Source organism: Tenebrio molitor, chromosome 1, assembly GCF_963966145.1.
Source record: "Tenebrio molitor chromosome 1, icTenMoli1.1, whole genome shotgun sequence".
Classification (NCBI taxonomy): Eukaryota; Metazoa; Arthropoda; class Insecta; order Coleoptera; family Tenebrionidae; genus Tenebrio; species Tenebrio molitor.
Genome location: NC_091046.1, coordinates 45,574,534 through 45,590,956, shown reverse-complemented (window position 1 = coordinate 45,590,956; position 16,423 = coordinate 45,574,534). Strand labels below are relative to the sequence as shown.

Genomic DNA, 16,423 nt, shown 5'->3' with positions numbered 1-16,423 from the left:
CGCAATCTCTGTAAATAAACGCATGCACAATCGCACCTAATTCAATCCGATCGTCTGGTTACACGTTTAATCAAAACGGACATGCGTATCGTTAAGTCGAATTAAATTAATGCAGCGCTGCTGTGTTACGCACGTCAGCCTCAAGTACAGCAGCAGGAGCTGCTGTTGTTTTTAATTCGTCTTTAATCGAGCTGGCGCGATCACGTGTCCGCCATTACGTTTATTTGCATAAATTAAAACGGCGTTTTTGTGGTGTTTCAACAATTATTTCAACGGGGCCTATGGGCGATCGTGCTCTATCACCGGACAATTTCAGGTCGTACCGGCAGTACCTAATGGTATGCGATTGAGCTATCACATTAGTATGGCCAAGATATGTAATGGCATTCGATTCTATGAAATACCGTCCGACGCGTTCTTTCGAATCGTCCCATAATAATTGCCTTCGTGGACTTAACGACCATCATCACGACGGCTGCAGAAAATCTCTTCGATACTGCACTTTGTTTCAATTGAAATTCCGGAGAGTCCGGCCGTTTTTTACCGCTGTTCCGGGTAGAATTGGACGTTTTGAGAGAGCGCAGTCGAGGGATTAATGTGGATATAATGAAAGCGCATCGGGTTTAATGACGCAGTGGAGGCCAGACTTGGGGTATTAATTTTTTGTGTTGGCAGCGCGGTCTTGTACGGTTTTTTGCCAAATGCGACACAACACTGATTTCATTGCAAAAGGAACGCTAATTAAATTACAAAAATAAAATAATCTGCAAATAAACAAAAACGTTTGTAGGTTTATTGGCGACGCATTAATCTGCATTCTATGAGTCCAACATTTTGGCAAGATGCACCATGTGGGTCAGATAAATAGGTGACGCCGCGCCGGCCGAAATTCGTTCACGCTCTAAACGTGTGCGTTTCGTTCACTCCTCTCATTTCCCCCTACAAAAAAGATCAAGGACAAAATCAGAAGGTGTCATAATTGGACAAAATGATCCATAGTGCCCATTACTGTGCACATTTTCTGTCATTGGTTCAAAAATCAAATAAAAAATGCCTGATTTATTTTTGTTTTGGGCAAAGTTGTACCAGTTACAGAGGTGTTCAAATGATCTGTTTGGCATCATCAATATCCACTAACTGTTTGGTCGTTTGGATTCTATAAATCAAAAGAAAATTGATTGTTTTTTTTTTATCAGATCGAGCCAAAAACAGGTCAAACTTCAATTTCGAAACGATTTGGGCGACCACCAAAGACCACCAGCGACACATTTTCTTCCATTACTGGCACAACACGTCACTATTTAAATTTATAATTTACAAACAACACAATTAATTTTTTTCTCAGCATCATACATATGTAAGAGGACAAATGACGCAGACGCTCTCGACACGTTTTGAACTTTCTTCTTTGTGCGTTTCGGGTTTGAATCTTGAAAAAGCGTGGGTTAATGACACGGACGGATTTTTCCAAAAACCAACACGTCCTCGCCACCGATGTTGTCGCTTTTGAACTCTCAAACTCTTGTACCCACCCAAAAATTGAAAAATATGTAAATCCAGACGTGCATATTTCACGTGGAAAACGACTCGCTGTCGTTTCATAATTTGTTGGTGTGATAATAAAGGATTAGAGCTGGCTCGCTGCCCGTCGATTTATGATAGTCGCTCATTTTGATTGGACCCTCCACTCCCCAGGGTGCGGTCGTGACGCCAGTTCGGGAGAAAACTGTTGATGACAGACCAGCTGCTGCCACTTCCTCCGATAATCGGGCGTCCTCCTCCAAGAGCCTCCTCCGTGGGGGTCGTCGTCGCCTCCCCAAACAAATTACCCACTTAGCCGGCGTCATGCCTTGGACAAAAGGGGGCGTCCGTGATTGCGTTTAATATGCATGTATTTGTTATGTCTGTGTTCTGAATGGATTGAGTGACGTTTGCGGAGGTGGCAGGAGTGGCAGACGGAGCTCTTGAACCGACTGCAGTTCAGACAACGACACTTGAGTGCACACACACACATGCACGGATCGCATTCCTTACCCGCTGCCCTCAACTTGCCCTGCTCGGGGCATGACCCAGCATTCCTCCGGGCTTTATATTTACCACGTATATAAACCGGCGAGTTGGCTCGAGGGTTCGGCATCGACGTGTTTTACATCCGACAGTCACAACAATCGTTATCCTGATGAATGCGCCGAGGGTAGGCGAAAGGATAATTAAGCACGCAGGATAACGTGCCGCTCTGATTCTTTCTTACCGTTTTTGTCACCAGTATTTTTGAAAATCAAGCAATTGCTCTCTTCTTTGATACTCTTTATTCCCGCTTCTGTCTGTCATTCTTTTCGCATCATTCACTTTCTTCTTCTTGTCAACCGATTAAGAAGTGAAAGAGTAATCTCTGAATTGTCGTTCAATTACCATTTCTTCCGTCGCCTGTAATCCGTAAAATTAATTTTTCAATAGACTGCTCACGCGATCAATTATTTATTGCTAATTTGCTCTAAAAAACCTCGCCAATTTTCAATTTCACAGTTTCTGCGCTTTAATCTCAAATAAAAATTTCACTTGACAGGTTGATTGCCTCCAGACGAAGAGGTCCACCTCTTAATTGCTTCGAAACACCTCCAGTCGATAATTTGGCAATTTCGAGAGCGTTAGGGATGATTGATAGAGGAGGACCCCAAGGATCCACTTCGGGGCTCGTTTTATTCACGTTATACATCACTAAGCTCACCAACTGGCAAGCCTATCTAAACTGGTTTTTATATGCTAATGCACCAATCTTACACGGCTTCAGAATTCGGTGCAATAACTGTCACACCTCATTTTCTACAAATTTTTAAATAGGTTTTGCATCGTAAAAATGCATTTATGAAGAGGACGTTTTGGAGATACTGTTTATTACGATTTTAAAATTCCTCTCGACCCAAAACTGGTACAATGAATTTAAATTTAAGATGGTTTCACTTGGTGGCCACATGCGTGGAAAAAGACCAAAAGTGAAGTATTTTTGCACCAAGCAAAGCGTCATGTCAATTACGTTTTGGAGGCGTAAAATCCACTTTACAGTCTTGACCTGACACCTTGTGGTTTCTTTTTATTCCTTAGATTAAAGACGAAATGGGTGCTTTGCGACTTGAAGACCCAAGAAACCGTTCAAAGTTTCAAAGAAATTTTGGAGAAGCAAAAAGGACTAATGAAGCTTTTTCTGTTGAAAAACGCTTTTTACTTAGTGATACTATTTGAGGCACGAGCGACGAAGGAGCGAGTGCTTCATTTGCACACTAGTGCTTCAAAATCATCCAAAAAGCATTTGCACTAGTGCGCGAAAGTCGATTTTGCGCACTAGTGCTTTAAAATGGCCTGCGACAGCATAATAGCCCGCGAATATCGATTTCGCGCACTGCTACGCGGTCGCGAAATGTCATTTTGAAGATAGTGAGTTCAAAAATACTTTTGTGGCGACAAAATTTTCGGCTTTGGCAGTAAAATTATGAAACCATCCACTTTACGGTCCTGACCCGACACCTTGTGATTCCTTTTGTTCCCTGGTTTTGTGACTTTCAAGTTTCAAGTAAGTTGTTGAAAATTTCAAGGAGTTCTTGGAGAATTGTTTGACGAAAAATAAGGTGTACTGAAGTTTCTTCTGTGGTGAGCATTTTGTCAAGCCGTTTTTAAGAGTTTGATTGTCCCAAATGGAGAATAAAATTGGAGAATCTATTTCGGAGGATGTACGAGTAAAAAGGGAGCAATCGGCAACTCTTTTCGCCTCGGGGATGCAATTTAAATAATAATGAAAATTTAAATCCGGAGCAGAGTTGTAGGAGAATGTTTGCAAATCGTTACAAAGACGGTGCACATTAAGCTAATGAATATCCGAGGTAAGTGAGTGCAAAGTTTTCGTATTGAAACGTAATGAATATCAGCATTTGAGAATGAAGTTAATCACAATAATAATGCGCATGCATCATCAACCTTGCATCGATATTGGAAAATTAGTCTCGATCACGACGCAAAGCGATTCCACGCTCGAAGAACTTTTCAATGTGTAAACACCAATCATCGTTCGCCGTGCGTTCGCTAAGAACAGTAATGTTAAAATATACCCGCACTTAAGGTAATGGGATAACACGGACTCTCCATGTATTATTGATGTTAATTACAAATTTCAACAACTTTTCGTGTACGTTCGAGCATACAAGCGGCCTTTAATGTGTGTATATTTCACGATTACATCAACATAACGCGGTCCGCGATCGAACCGATTTAATTTACGGCTTCTAAACGGCGTTTTAACGGCGCTACCGCTGAAAAACCGTCCGATCAATCGAAAAAGACATTTTCTCCCGACGAGCACGCGTGAAAGCCAGCGCGATCATTTCGCGGACCTGTCAATCGCGGTTTCCCGCGATGCAGGAACTGGCGGTGATCCCCCGGGGGCGAAGCCCGGCTAGAGGGCTTGTAAGTGAAACAAGCGTGAAATAGAGCGAGGTGTCCAATAGTCCGTGACATATCGCAGTCTATCACTAGTTGCGCACTTTTATTAAGGCGTGATTGGTCATATCACTCAATTTTATTGCCGCCTCCGGGCACGAAGTCGTTGGATTATGAGAGTGTGCAAAAACGGAATTGTGCGATTTTTCGAGTCGGTTTCATTTCCAGGTGACGCGCCAAAACGACCACACATGGCGATGTCCGAGGCGTTTCGATCGCGCTAATCGCGCCTTCAGATCTACACGACACCGCCGACGATCTCGAATTTAAACGCCCGCCGACGAGATGGTACCGAAACTTGCAAGACGGAATTACGAAAGGAATCATAATGGTACCTGCATGCCGACGGATCTAGGCCGTAAATATACGACGGCCAAAAAGTGACCGGGTTTGACCGAGCAGAGGCCAAATGCAAATGCTTCCAAAAATATCACCCGGGTGAACATTGACAACAGCCGGAGCCGCGGGCAGAATCTAAAAAAAAAAGATTTATTTATTTTACACTGATTCATGATTCGTAAAAGTACTCAAAGAATAAGAAGAATAAAAGGTTTAGAAAAAAGTTATGTATTTATATTTAAAGATGATAATAATGGTCGATTTATCAAAAGTGACAGATTATTGTTTAAATTTAAATTTCGCGCCATATGTCACAAGAGAATAACATAAATCACTGAAGAAAAAATACAATAGTTATTTATGTAACAAGTGAGTAAAGTAGTACTTTTTTTACGAAAAGGAAAATTTGCCGCACGAGCCAAGCGAGTGCGCAAATCCGCCGAGTAAAAAAAGATACTTTACTAACGAGTTGCGTACAAAAGTTTTATCATGCCCGTAATGACATTAATTAACTGGAATCTGATACTGAAACAGCTTTCTTGCTTCAAGAAAAGCAGCCTTGTATGTTTTGTGTAAATATTTTGCGTGAAAAATGACACGTTACGACACTTTTTTTCATCCAAATGCGCTATTGCACTTGTTTTCACGCTTCCAGCTCGATGAAACAAACGTATTCTTTATGAATAAAAATTAATGAAAAATCTAACACTTTTTTGACGAACGTGGGAAAAATATTTTTTTGTTTAATACGTCTAGCGACAGATTTATTCAAGCCCTATATGGAGGAGGTCAAATTTCAATCAGAAGATGTCAAGGACAAATTGAGGCGACGGTGTTGTTCCACAAGAACAATCCTTCACCTCATAATTAATGAATAAATTGTGATTTTTTTAATAAACCTTTTTTAAACTACTCACTGTTATTTATTAACAAATTTTCAAGAAATCCAACTTGACTTTTTTACTTTTACTCCCTAGGGAGAGAATACAATACTTTCAAGCCTTCAGCTCACAAGATCTGAATTTCCAAAGCAGCTACAATGCCAATTTCAAAATAATATTTTGGACCTCCACATTTGCCAGATCTGATCCCCATTAATGACCGAGATCAATGAGGCATCGATCCTTTATTTTCAACGCTGAGTTTCCATTTTGGATTGACATTAAAAAATATCAAGCTAATACTATTGACAATTAATAATAATCTACCTTGATGTTATTTATATTTAAAAATTGTCGTTTCTGACTGAGCAAAAGCGAGGGATTGTTGTTTGAATTTAAATCTCGCGCCATGCGCCACAAGTGTTTGATTTGGGAACTAAAATGCATCATCCAGACGCAATACTCGTGCTTGCATTTCTATTTTAATTATTCCTGAACGCTTCATGACAATTTCCTCGAATATTTTTGAAGCTTTCTATTACAAGAGTTCTTAATTTATAAAAAAAATTGTTTTAAAGCTGTTTAAAAAAATCAATACAATTAAAAACTCTAATACTATTTTAGAAAAAAACATTGTCATTATCTGTAAAAAAAAATAATAATAAGGTTGGTTGGTTCATTGATTTTGTAATACCAGTTATTTGCATGACAAGAGAGGAAATGACAATTTACTGTACCTTCGTATTTTTTAGAAAAAAAAGCTTGGAAAATATAAATTATCTCAAAATTAGAGCATCAGAGTAAGCACAGTTGCCGTTACCAAAAGAAATATTTAAGGTAATCTATGCGAAATTTTGTATTGATCAATCACTCAAAATTATTTGTGTGACATTTGTGACGGTTCATTTGACCCAACCACCATTTCCAGCCTTCAAATTTCTTTGTTAAATTTATGGGACGTCCTCAACAGCCATCATCAACATTTACTGTTACGCAAAAAACCACTTTGTTTAACGGACCACCATACAGACCAAATCTTTGCCCATCAACAACCGGACAAATCCAAATTTAATGAGAAAAACTCGCCGACTCCAAGAGATAGTAACTCGATGCGCCAGTTCATTAAGACTTTCAACTTGAAATGTTAACTTTTGCATATTCGGATGGATCGATGATCACATAAATAAAATTCACTTTTACCACTAACCGTTCCATCTCTCAATTTCATTCCGAACTGTGGGAGGGAATTGCCTGGTTCACTTCCAATTGGTGATATTTTTACCACGATGATTGAAAATAAATAAGAGTCGTTGATGATTTGTGCACGTCATGGTGCCGCCGCAACCGCGACCAATCTAATTAAAGGTAATTATCAATGACAAACTAATTACATTTAAATTAGACACGGAGTAATTGGAGGACTGTATAGCGGTTGTGGTAGTTAATTTCCACCCTGAAAAGTGTAACGAACGTCGTCTTCCGAGTCGAGCGGTTTCACCGTAAACGACACCAATCTATATTACTGTTGCATTTTTGCAGTATTTCTTGTGGCGCATACCTAGTCTCAAAGAACACGGTTCAAAACGACTCGATAACTTGGCATTTGGCAGTGTTGGTGTTTGTTTGTTTTGGCTGTCAAAGACGAATCAGAAAAATGACAGATCCGTTAGTGGGAGCGTTCGATTTTGCTCGCCGCCATGAATATTGAAATGACATTTATGCGAGTCTTGTAATGGCACATGTGACATTTTTCTTCGAATCCTTAAAATATGCAAATAACGAAAAATGTTGACTGTAGCCTGGGGCGCGTCGAGACTAATTTCGATTCTTCATTTTGTCGACGCCGCCGGCCACCATATACATCGTTTTAAATAAATTCGGAAATTTGGCTCTATCTTGACAGATCAGACGCGAACCACTGCTCCATTCATCTGCATGACCCAATTCCGCCGCAAAAACCCCCTCGGAAATTCCTGCCCAGTCACCTGGCTCTCTGCAAAACAATAGTTTTTTCTAGCTTGTCTATACTGTACGTTTAAATTGGACGGCACTCGCCCCGGGTCTTGAAACATATATATTTTAAAAACGCGCTTTCACAACGTTTCTAAATGACGGCGCGACAGTTCACCTGTGTGTTGGGAAACCTGCAGACGTTGATATCCTTCCTGCTGGACGCGAAATTTGCAATTTAATCGCCGCCCCAGCAGGACTCGCGGTGTCACCACGATTAAAACGGTCAAGAATTAATTACGTAATTAATTCTTGACCGGCGACGATGCTGATTGAGTCGCGAACGCGAAACGGGAAATTTTAGATCGATTTAGAAATATTCCACGACAAACAATGATAGCGTGTAGGCTCGGGGCGCTCTATTAAATACACAAACTATTATGAAAAAGGCGCCCCCGGCCAGAAAAAATATATGGAGTTTTGGTTCAATCGAAAATGGAAATTGATGAAAAAAGGCGCGAATGGCGATTTTTCGGGTCCTAGCTGGAGGTGCGATCGTTCCATTGAAGGTAAAATAATTTGGAAGAACACTAAATTGTTGAATTCTTCAATTGTGTGACTATTTCATTCTTCATAACTGTGAGAACGTTTAAAAAATTAAAAAAGATTACTGTTCAGAACTGCGTAGATATTAAAAAGCTTTGAATAAAAAATAATATCAGTTTCATCTCTGTTGGTCTGAAAAGGATTCACTCTAAAATATACATAATGTAAATTGTTGGGGAAAAAAACATAAAATATTTTTAAATGTTTTATACGTTTTATCGCGGGCATACTGAAGGCTTAGATGGAGGAAATTACATTACAAGTTGTCAAGGACAAATGGCAGTGACGAATGAAGTAAATGAATGGTGTGAAGCACAAATTGTCAACGCTGAGTTCCCATTGTGTGTTTAAATTTCGCGCCATGCGCCACAAGTGTTTGATTTGGAAACTAAAATTCATCATGGCATTTCTGTTTAAATTATTCCTGGAAATGTATGAAAAATGGCTTTAAAAAAGTCCAAAAAAACGTTCACTTAAATTTGAAACTGTTAAACTCAAGGATCATTGTTAAAAACATTTAGGCCGAAAATATTTCCATTTTTTGTTAAAAATAAGGAATCAACATCATAATTATACACGGTTCAATGTGTTTATCTGTAAATTGTTCAAACACCACAAACATTTTGGAATAATATTTGTTTTTTCTGACACCTTTTTATTAATTTTTTTTTAACGTAAATGAGACTTTCTGAAATCCACAGAGTCGGAGTAAGCACATTTGCCGTTACTAAGATTACGTTTTATACAGTTTACACACTGGTTGTGTCTCGTTTTTATGAATTTTTAAAGAATGGATTTCGATAGTAATTTTGGGAAAGTTGTTCCCCAAGATATCCTCGAAGAAGCTAATGTAGCAGAATTGGATTCATCACCAAAAAATCTGGGAAAAAGTATCGAATTGGATACGATTTATTCAAAAAATGGACGGAAATAAATTACGTAGATACTTATTATGTCAATTTGGTTTATTTTTTACGCATACTCCATGTTAAAACCAACGTTGGAGATTAATGAAAATATCTGGAATCAGTTTCAAAATGTAATGTTATGCGATCAAAATTAATAAATAATTGTAATTGTTTTAATACATATGTACATACATATTTTTACAAATTATACAGACTTTTTTTTTAAGAAATTTTCAAGCATTTCCAACTTGACTTTTTTTACTTTTACTCTCTAGGGAGAGAATACAATACTTTCGATCCTCAAAAAAGGAGAAATACAAATTGTTTTTAATGTTTTATATATTTAACGGCATATTTATTGAAGCCCTAGATAGGAGAGGTATCAAAGTCTTCAACAGCGTGACATTAGACAGATTATTGGTTAAATTTAAATTTCCCGCCGTATGCCACAAAAAAATAACAAACATTATTGAAGAAAAAGTACATTTTTTTTTTTAATCTTTTATGCGTTTAGCGGCAGATTTATTGAAGCCCTAGATGGAGGAGGTCAAATTTCAACCAGAAGATGTCAAGGACAAATTGAAGCGATAGTGTTGTTCCCCAAGAACAATCCTTCAGCTCATAATTAATAAATAAATTGTGATTTCTTTTAATAAACACTTTTATAAATTACTCGCTGTTATTTATTAACAAATTTTCAAGAAATTCCAACTTGACTTTTTTACTTTTACTCCCTAGGGAGAGAATACACTACTTTTAATCGTTCAGTCTACAAGATCTGAATTTCCAAAGCAGCTACAATGCCACTTTCAAAATAATATTTTGTGGTATTTATTTTCTTGAAGACGGATGAAGTACATAAATGAATGGTCTGAAGCACAAATTTTTCTAGAAGTATCAGCTTGACATCAGACGTATTAGTATTTTAGGTAGGAAAGAAATGAAGCTCGTAATTGATCCAAACACTTTATTTTTAAAGTTGAGTTCCCATTGTGTGTTGACATTTAAAAATATCAAGCTAATAGTATTGACAATTAATAACAATTTAAGCTTCATATTATTGATATTTAAAAATTGTTGTTTCTGACTGATCAAAAGTGAGGGATTGTTGTTTAAATTTAAATGTCGCGCCATGCGCCACAAGTGTTTGATTTGGGAACTAAAATCCATGATTGCAGGCGACAATACTCGTGCTCGCATTTCTGTTATTTCTTATTCTTGAACGCTTCATGACAATTTCCTAAACGAATATTTTTGAAGTTTTCTTTAACAAGAATTCATAATTTATTTAAAAAAAATACTTTAAAGATGTTTAAAAAAAATCAATACAATTATTACTATTTAGAAAAAAATATTGCTCTGTTAAAAATAATAAGGAACACAGTTCATTGGTTTTGTAAAAACTACAAACATTTTGTAATATGTAATATCCAGTGTTTTTTTTTTTAATTTCACCTCGTAATAGGCGTTGAAGAGTCGATTTTGAACGCACCACTCGTGTAAAAGGTAAGATTTAAACAGCTGATCCGCGATCCGGAACCTGTATATTGCGTTCACAATAGACTCTTCAACGCCTACTATGAGGTGAAATTTAAAAAAAACACCCGATACATACTTATTTGTATGGAGGAGCTTAAATTTCAACCATAAATTGTCAAAGACAATTTGAGACGACGGTGTTGTTTCACGAGAACAATCTTACAGCTCCCCAGATCTGGATTTCCAAAGCAGCTATAATGCCAATTTCAAAATCATATTTTCGACCTACATATTTCCCAGATCTGATCCGCATTAATCACTGAATGAAGACTGTTTCGTCACTAAACGATTAAAGTAAATGAATGGTCTGAAGAACAAATTTTTCTAGAGATATCAAAACACTTCAGCATCACGACATCTGGGGTGTTAGTGTTTTAGGTAGCAAAGAAATGAATCTGACTTGACATTTTTACTTTTACTGCCTAGGGAGAGATACCGAAATGATTTCTGTTTGGTGGTAAAAAAAATACAACAATCTAGATGATATTTTGTATTATAAATTTAGTTTTTTCAAAAGTATCAAATTTAATGATTCAGATGCAAAAAGAATTTGCATTCAATCAAAACGATATATGGGCAAGATTCGGACATGGCTTTTAAGAACCTCAAATTAAAATTTGCCTACGAACGGACCAAATAAATTCAAATCGGTCCCATTTAAACCGCCGTTCCTCCAGTTTGGTCTAGACTAGCTTATACTAATCTTCGTGGCCTGAAAACAAAAACCGCGCCTCTATTAATCGACCACTAGACATCCCCGGGGGCGAGATTTGTAGCTCGAACCAGCCCAAGCGTTACACCAAGAAATTTCCAGCGTACCAAGCCATTCCGGCCGATAAACGTCGACCGATCGAAAACGATTTATTTATTTCCTGTCTCGTGCGGATGAAGCCGTTAAAACGGCAAACAAGTTTGTTTGATTTTGAAATTCCGTCATTACCATTTGCGCTCGACTCGATGGCGCAGACAATGCATTTTAGCCGATGTACAGCCTCGAGTCGAGTTTATGACGCGCCAACTTCGGCTTTCCACTTGACAACTGAGCGACAGCCGGGATGCACTTCGCCGTGTTCTTGTTGCACCGACTTCCCAACTTCGCCAAACGTCAAACTGTCGATGCCTAGATTGCACTTTGGCGAAAAATCCAAGTTTTTTCCACAATGGGACTCGCTAACGAGACACCTTGAATCGACACCCACCACAGCCTTCGGAGTGACTCAACCGGCGAAATCTTTTATGTAACATGACATTTTACTCAGTACGTTACACGCATTAATTAGTTGAACAAATAGTTTGACAGCAATATCCACCACTGGGATTTGTTAAGCTCTGTTATTACTAAACCACGGGGCAGATTAATATGCCGGGAATTGAAACGATATTTGTGTGATTTGTAAACGTGGCATTAGGGTAAGTCTAGTTATTACCAGCGCCGGCGGTAAACGAAAGTGGTAAGGCGGTCTGGAATGAAGTAATACCATACCCCGCGAAATCTACTCCACGTCCTGACTCAAAACGATCATAATCGAATATTACGTATAGTATTTTTTAGGCACCCTTAATGAAAACGGTCATTTTACGTACTCACAAGCGGACGAAAAGTAACTCTTTTTCGGACGCTGACCGTGGTGCCATCTGTTGGTCTGTATACTAAGTTAGCAACGAAACCGATAATTGCAAATATGTAGTAAATTTCTAGTTTTGTTGACAAGCTGATAACTGCTCTAAAAAATTGTTAATACGTATGTATGTATATATAAAATTAATTTGTAATTTTGCTTTGTGCTTTCTGTCCTCGCTAATTTTCAAGCCTCGGCTAGAAAGCTCAGACTCGGACGAAAAAGATGCACTTTATGACCTCGATACACCTTGGGCGGCACTTCTCAGAATTTAAAAAGCGCTATACCACAAAAATTATTTTCTCCTGGAAAAATTTCTTCTCCTTTGGGCACCGTCCTGTTAGGTCGATGAGTTATAGCAGATAATGAAAATTAATTTGCACGCATCGCCATAACTTCAAACCTACGACGACTGACTTGCATAATAGAGGCCTTAATTGCGTGCAATAATTGCAAGCGCGGAGGCTAATATGCCCAGGATTAATTAAAACAAATATCAAGTAGCTCTAACAGTAAATCCTGTAAAAATCAAGTGTAAAAAGTTGGACGGACGATAATAAAACTTGGAAAACTTTAATTACAATGTGAGTAAAGTTCCTGAACGGATCAGCTTGTTAATTAAAACTTAACGTTTTAATTAAAAATCTAATTGTTTTTGTGTAATTTAAATTTGATTTAACACAGCCGGATGGTACGACGAAGATTGACGAAAAAATGGTTGTGCATTTTTCAGGGAAGCGAAATGGAAATTAGGATAACTGGTTCGGTGACAGTCTCTCGACAGGACTTGATGGAGATGGATTTAAACGTCTGCATTTATGGAAAATGCGCCATAATAAATTGACTGGAGCCTGGATGAGCGCAGCGGCGTTTGATCTGTATTGCGTAATTCTGATTTATTTACAATCGTTGCATGATGTACGTGTTTGCTCGATATGGATGGGGTCGGATTAGCGATAATTAAAAATTTCTCCAACGCTGGAACCGAAACGGTGCAACGATACATCATTGGGCCGCAATAAATAAATGTACAGTGATGTATGCACGCTCGATTCGGTCCAAATTTGATTACGAACGCAAATAACGAGCTCCAATCGATGGGCTTTTGATCTCGAACGTTGTGTGATCTTTCGGTCTAGAAATTTATTTCGCAAGGTGGCTGGAATGAGTCGTACCGTACTTTGCAAAATGTACTTCACCAACTTGAGAAAAGTCTAATTTAATAAAGTGGAAGTAACTGAATGAAAAAAAAAAGTTTTTGATAAAATATTGCGTAAAGACCGTTCACGTTGTTTTGGCATAATAGGAGGCCATGATTTATTTTTTAACGTTGGAGGACACTGCTTGATTTTGGTCACTAAAGTGCCTGACATGCGGACCTATCAAAGTGAACATAACAACTAGTAAAACTGACAACAATGCGCTAGACATTGACGCTATTTATAACCTCAAACTGAGAAAAACATAATCTAATTCAACAGACAGCTTGACTACCAAATTAAATGCAAAATTTGCAGTGAAAAAAAAGATCTTGATGTAACATTGTTTTGTCATAAATTTTTGAAATATTCCGTAAATGAAAACATCGTGAAAATAGCTTCAACAGGTGATAAAAATATGGAAATAAATTGGAGGAGTTTAAAATTAATTATTATATATGAAACAAATATGTATTGGTCCGTTAGTACTTTTGTTAACGACCAAACATTTTATTGAAATAACAAATTCACCTCAGTTTTATCGCCTACGAGGTATGTGGTTGGATAAATTAGTAATTTATATCCAATAACGCAGCTTGCAATAACAACTTTTGTTCGCAGTTGAATGGTACGTACATTAAAATTTTCATTTCACGATATTGCGAATTAATACAAATATTTTGTCAGAAGATATCGGATGTCTGAAAATCGCATCATAATAGCGTGAGTAATAATAACTCATTTGTGAAAACATTTTCTTTGATTAAATAACTTAAACAATTCGTCTTAGATTTGACATTTAATCGCTCATCGCATTAAACCCAGTCAACCAATGATAATGACGGAATTTGATCACGTGGAACGTCAAAACATAACCTAACAGCAAAAAAATGTGTCACACTGATTAGAATTTAAGTGTATTGATAGTTTTGGAGGAAGTGGTTGCTAATAAGACTGCAAAAAATTTTAATTTTTGTGGTATGACAGCTAGAGGGGGTTTGCATAAAATTTTCAGCAAGTTTGCAAGAGTTGAATTTTTGAAGTCTTCGGTCTGATACGATTTCGACTAATCCATTTCAAAGTTTATGAGGGCACAATTCAGTTAAAACTCGTAATTGGGATTTGATGATTTAATTCGTAGAAAAGCCACAACTCGGCTAATCTCTTTAAATATTTAGTACCTCAAGGGACGAAATAATCTGATCTGAGAATCTCATTCTCTGATTTTGAGGGATCGTCTCTGGGCGATAAAAGACCGACACAGAGAGTGACGTCGCATTTTTCTTCGACACGTTTCGAGCAAAGCATTCCGGAAAACAAACACAATTCCGACAACCCTAAATCTCGAGTTGGGTACAAAAAGCATTGAAAAAGTGGAAACGTCGTATACCTGGCCCTGATGGAATCCGAGATAGAAACATAAATGTGGGTCCGAAACGTTCTTCTTGAGGTAATAACGTGGCCGCAGGGCCGGATCACGAGGTTTTTCGGCGTCTGGCGCTTATCAGATCGGACTATTGTCCAATCAATTTGCGGTAAGACCCAGGTGGGGCCATTATGCAAACAATTAAAGTCAATTAGCGCCGGTCCTGTCGCGGGAATTCCAACCGGGGCCGATTTTGGAAAATCGTGGAAACGTCTCGGGGCAGCAACTCCCAGGTCCGATTCGAGGCCGCCTCGAAAAATACCGTTACGACGGAAAAAATAAACAGGCATCAAGAACGTCTGGAAAGTAACCCACCCCGTGGCGATTCCACCTCGAAAACAACACTCGTCAAGTGACTCACCGCTTGGGGCACGAGGGCTCCAGGGTGACGGGTCCTCGATTCTCCACGGTGGGGACGCGGATCAGCTCCTGGGGGAAAATGTTGGCGGCGGCTCCCGCCCTCGACAGCACTTGGAGCACGTGACCGTGACTTGACACACGCGAGCGCAGCCGGCCTCGACAACAACATCCACCACCAACGAGCGACTCTCTCGGACTGCCGATCGCGTCTGACTGACTGTTGGTCGGAGCGACGGGCGCCCCAGGCTTCCAACCGGAGCGTTTCTCTGCACGGTCTTTTTGTTGCAGGCGAGTTGGGTTAATAATCCTGCAGGCTGCAGGCACAGTCCAACCCGATTCTGTGTTCTCTGGATATCAGGTTTGCGAGAAAGGCGAACCCTTTTATGTTTGAGATGCGAGACGGGCGCGCCATGCGAGCGTACCTGGGGCTAGGGCTTCCGGCGAGGCGGCGGTCCCCCAGGAAAAGGAACCCACGGTCTACCTCCGGCGCCTCCAGCTTGCTTCGCGTTCAAATTGCGAGCCGAACGCTCGGACATAACCTCACAGATAAGATGGCGTCAAGAAGATGGCTACGTGATTTAAATTAAAGCAAAGTTGGTCAATTAAAACGACACCCTTCCTACAACCCCAAACTTACACAGTGACCGCATCCTCCACGCAATTATTTACTTATTATCTTACAAACTACGACAACTAAAACAGTACCATTTCCCGGTCTGTCATTTCACAAGTTTGTCTGTCCACCGTAAACACAGTCGAATAAAATTCCTCTCCCGTTACACATTTTCAAATTAAACATAAATATTGTTACTGCATTAAATGGAACCGACTGTACAGTTTGTAAATTATTGGAAATTTTAAACACCTAATTACAACAAACTTTTTTTTTAAACATACATATTTTGACCATGCTAACAATATCCTGAATGACTTTTCAAAATGACAGGTGCTCACTTTGTAACTTCGTAAATTTTAATTTTCAAAAACAATTCTTTGTGTTATCAATAGTCAGTAGTGTGATAAACTTCCAACTTTATCTAAATGTTTGCTCAGTTTACTGTTTAGACTACTCTCAGTGAATTGCAACTCTAGCCATGCCTATCAATTT

General features: G+C 38.7%; 1 protein-coding gene across 1 annotated transcript in view; it reads right to left on the bottom strand.

Moving 5' to 3' along the window:
* The window catches only part of twz (BTB/POZ domain-containing protein twz), a 43,179-nt gene extending 27,566 nt beyond the window's left edge, over positions 1–15,613 (bottom strand). The window contains exon 1 of the mRNA XM_069057135.1: positions 15,317–15,613. The gene's annotated coding sequence lies outside the window, so the exon portion shown is untranslated. The remainder of the gene's footprint in view (positions 1–15,316) is intronic.
* Positions 15,614–16,423: the final 810 nt, after the last annotated feature.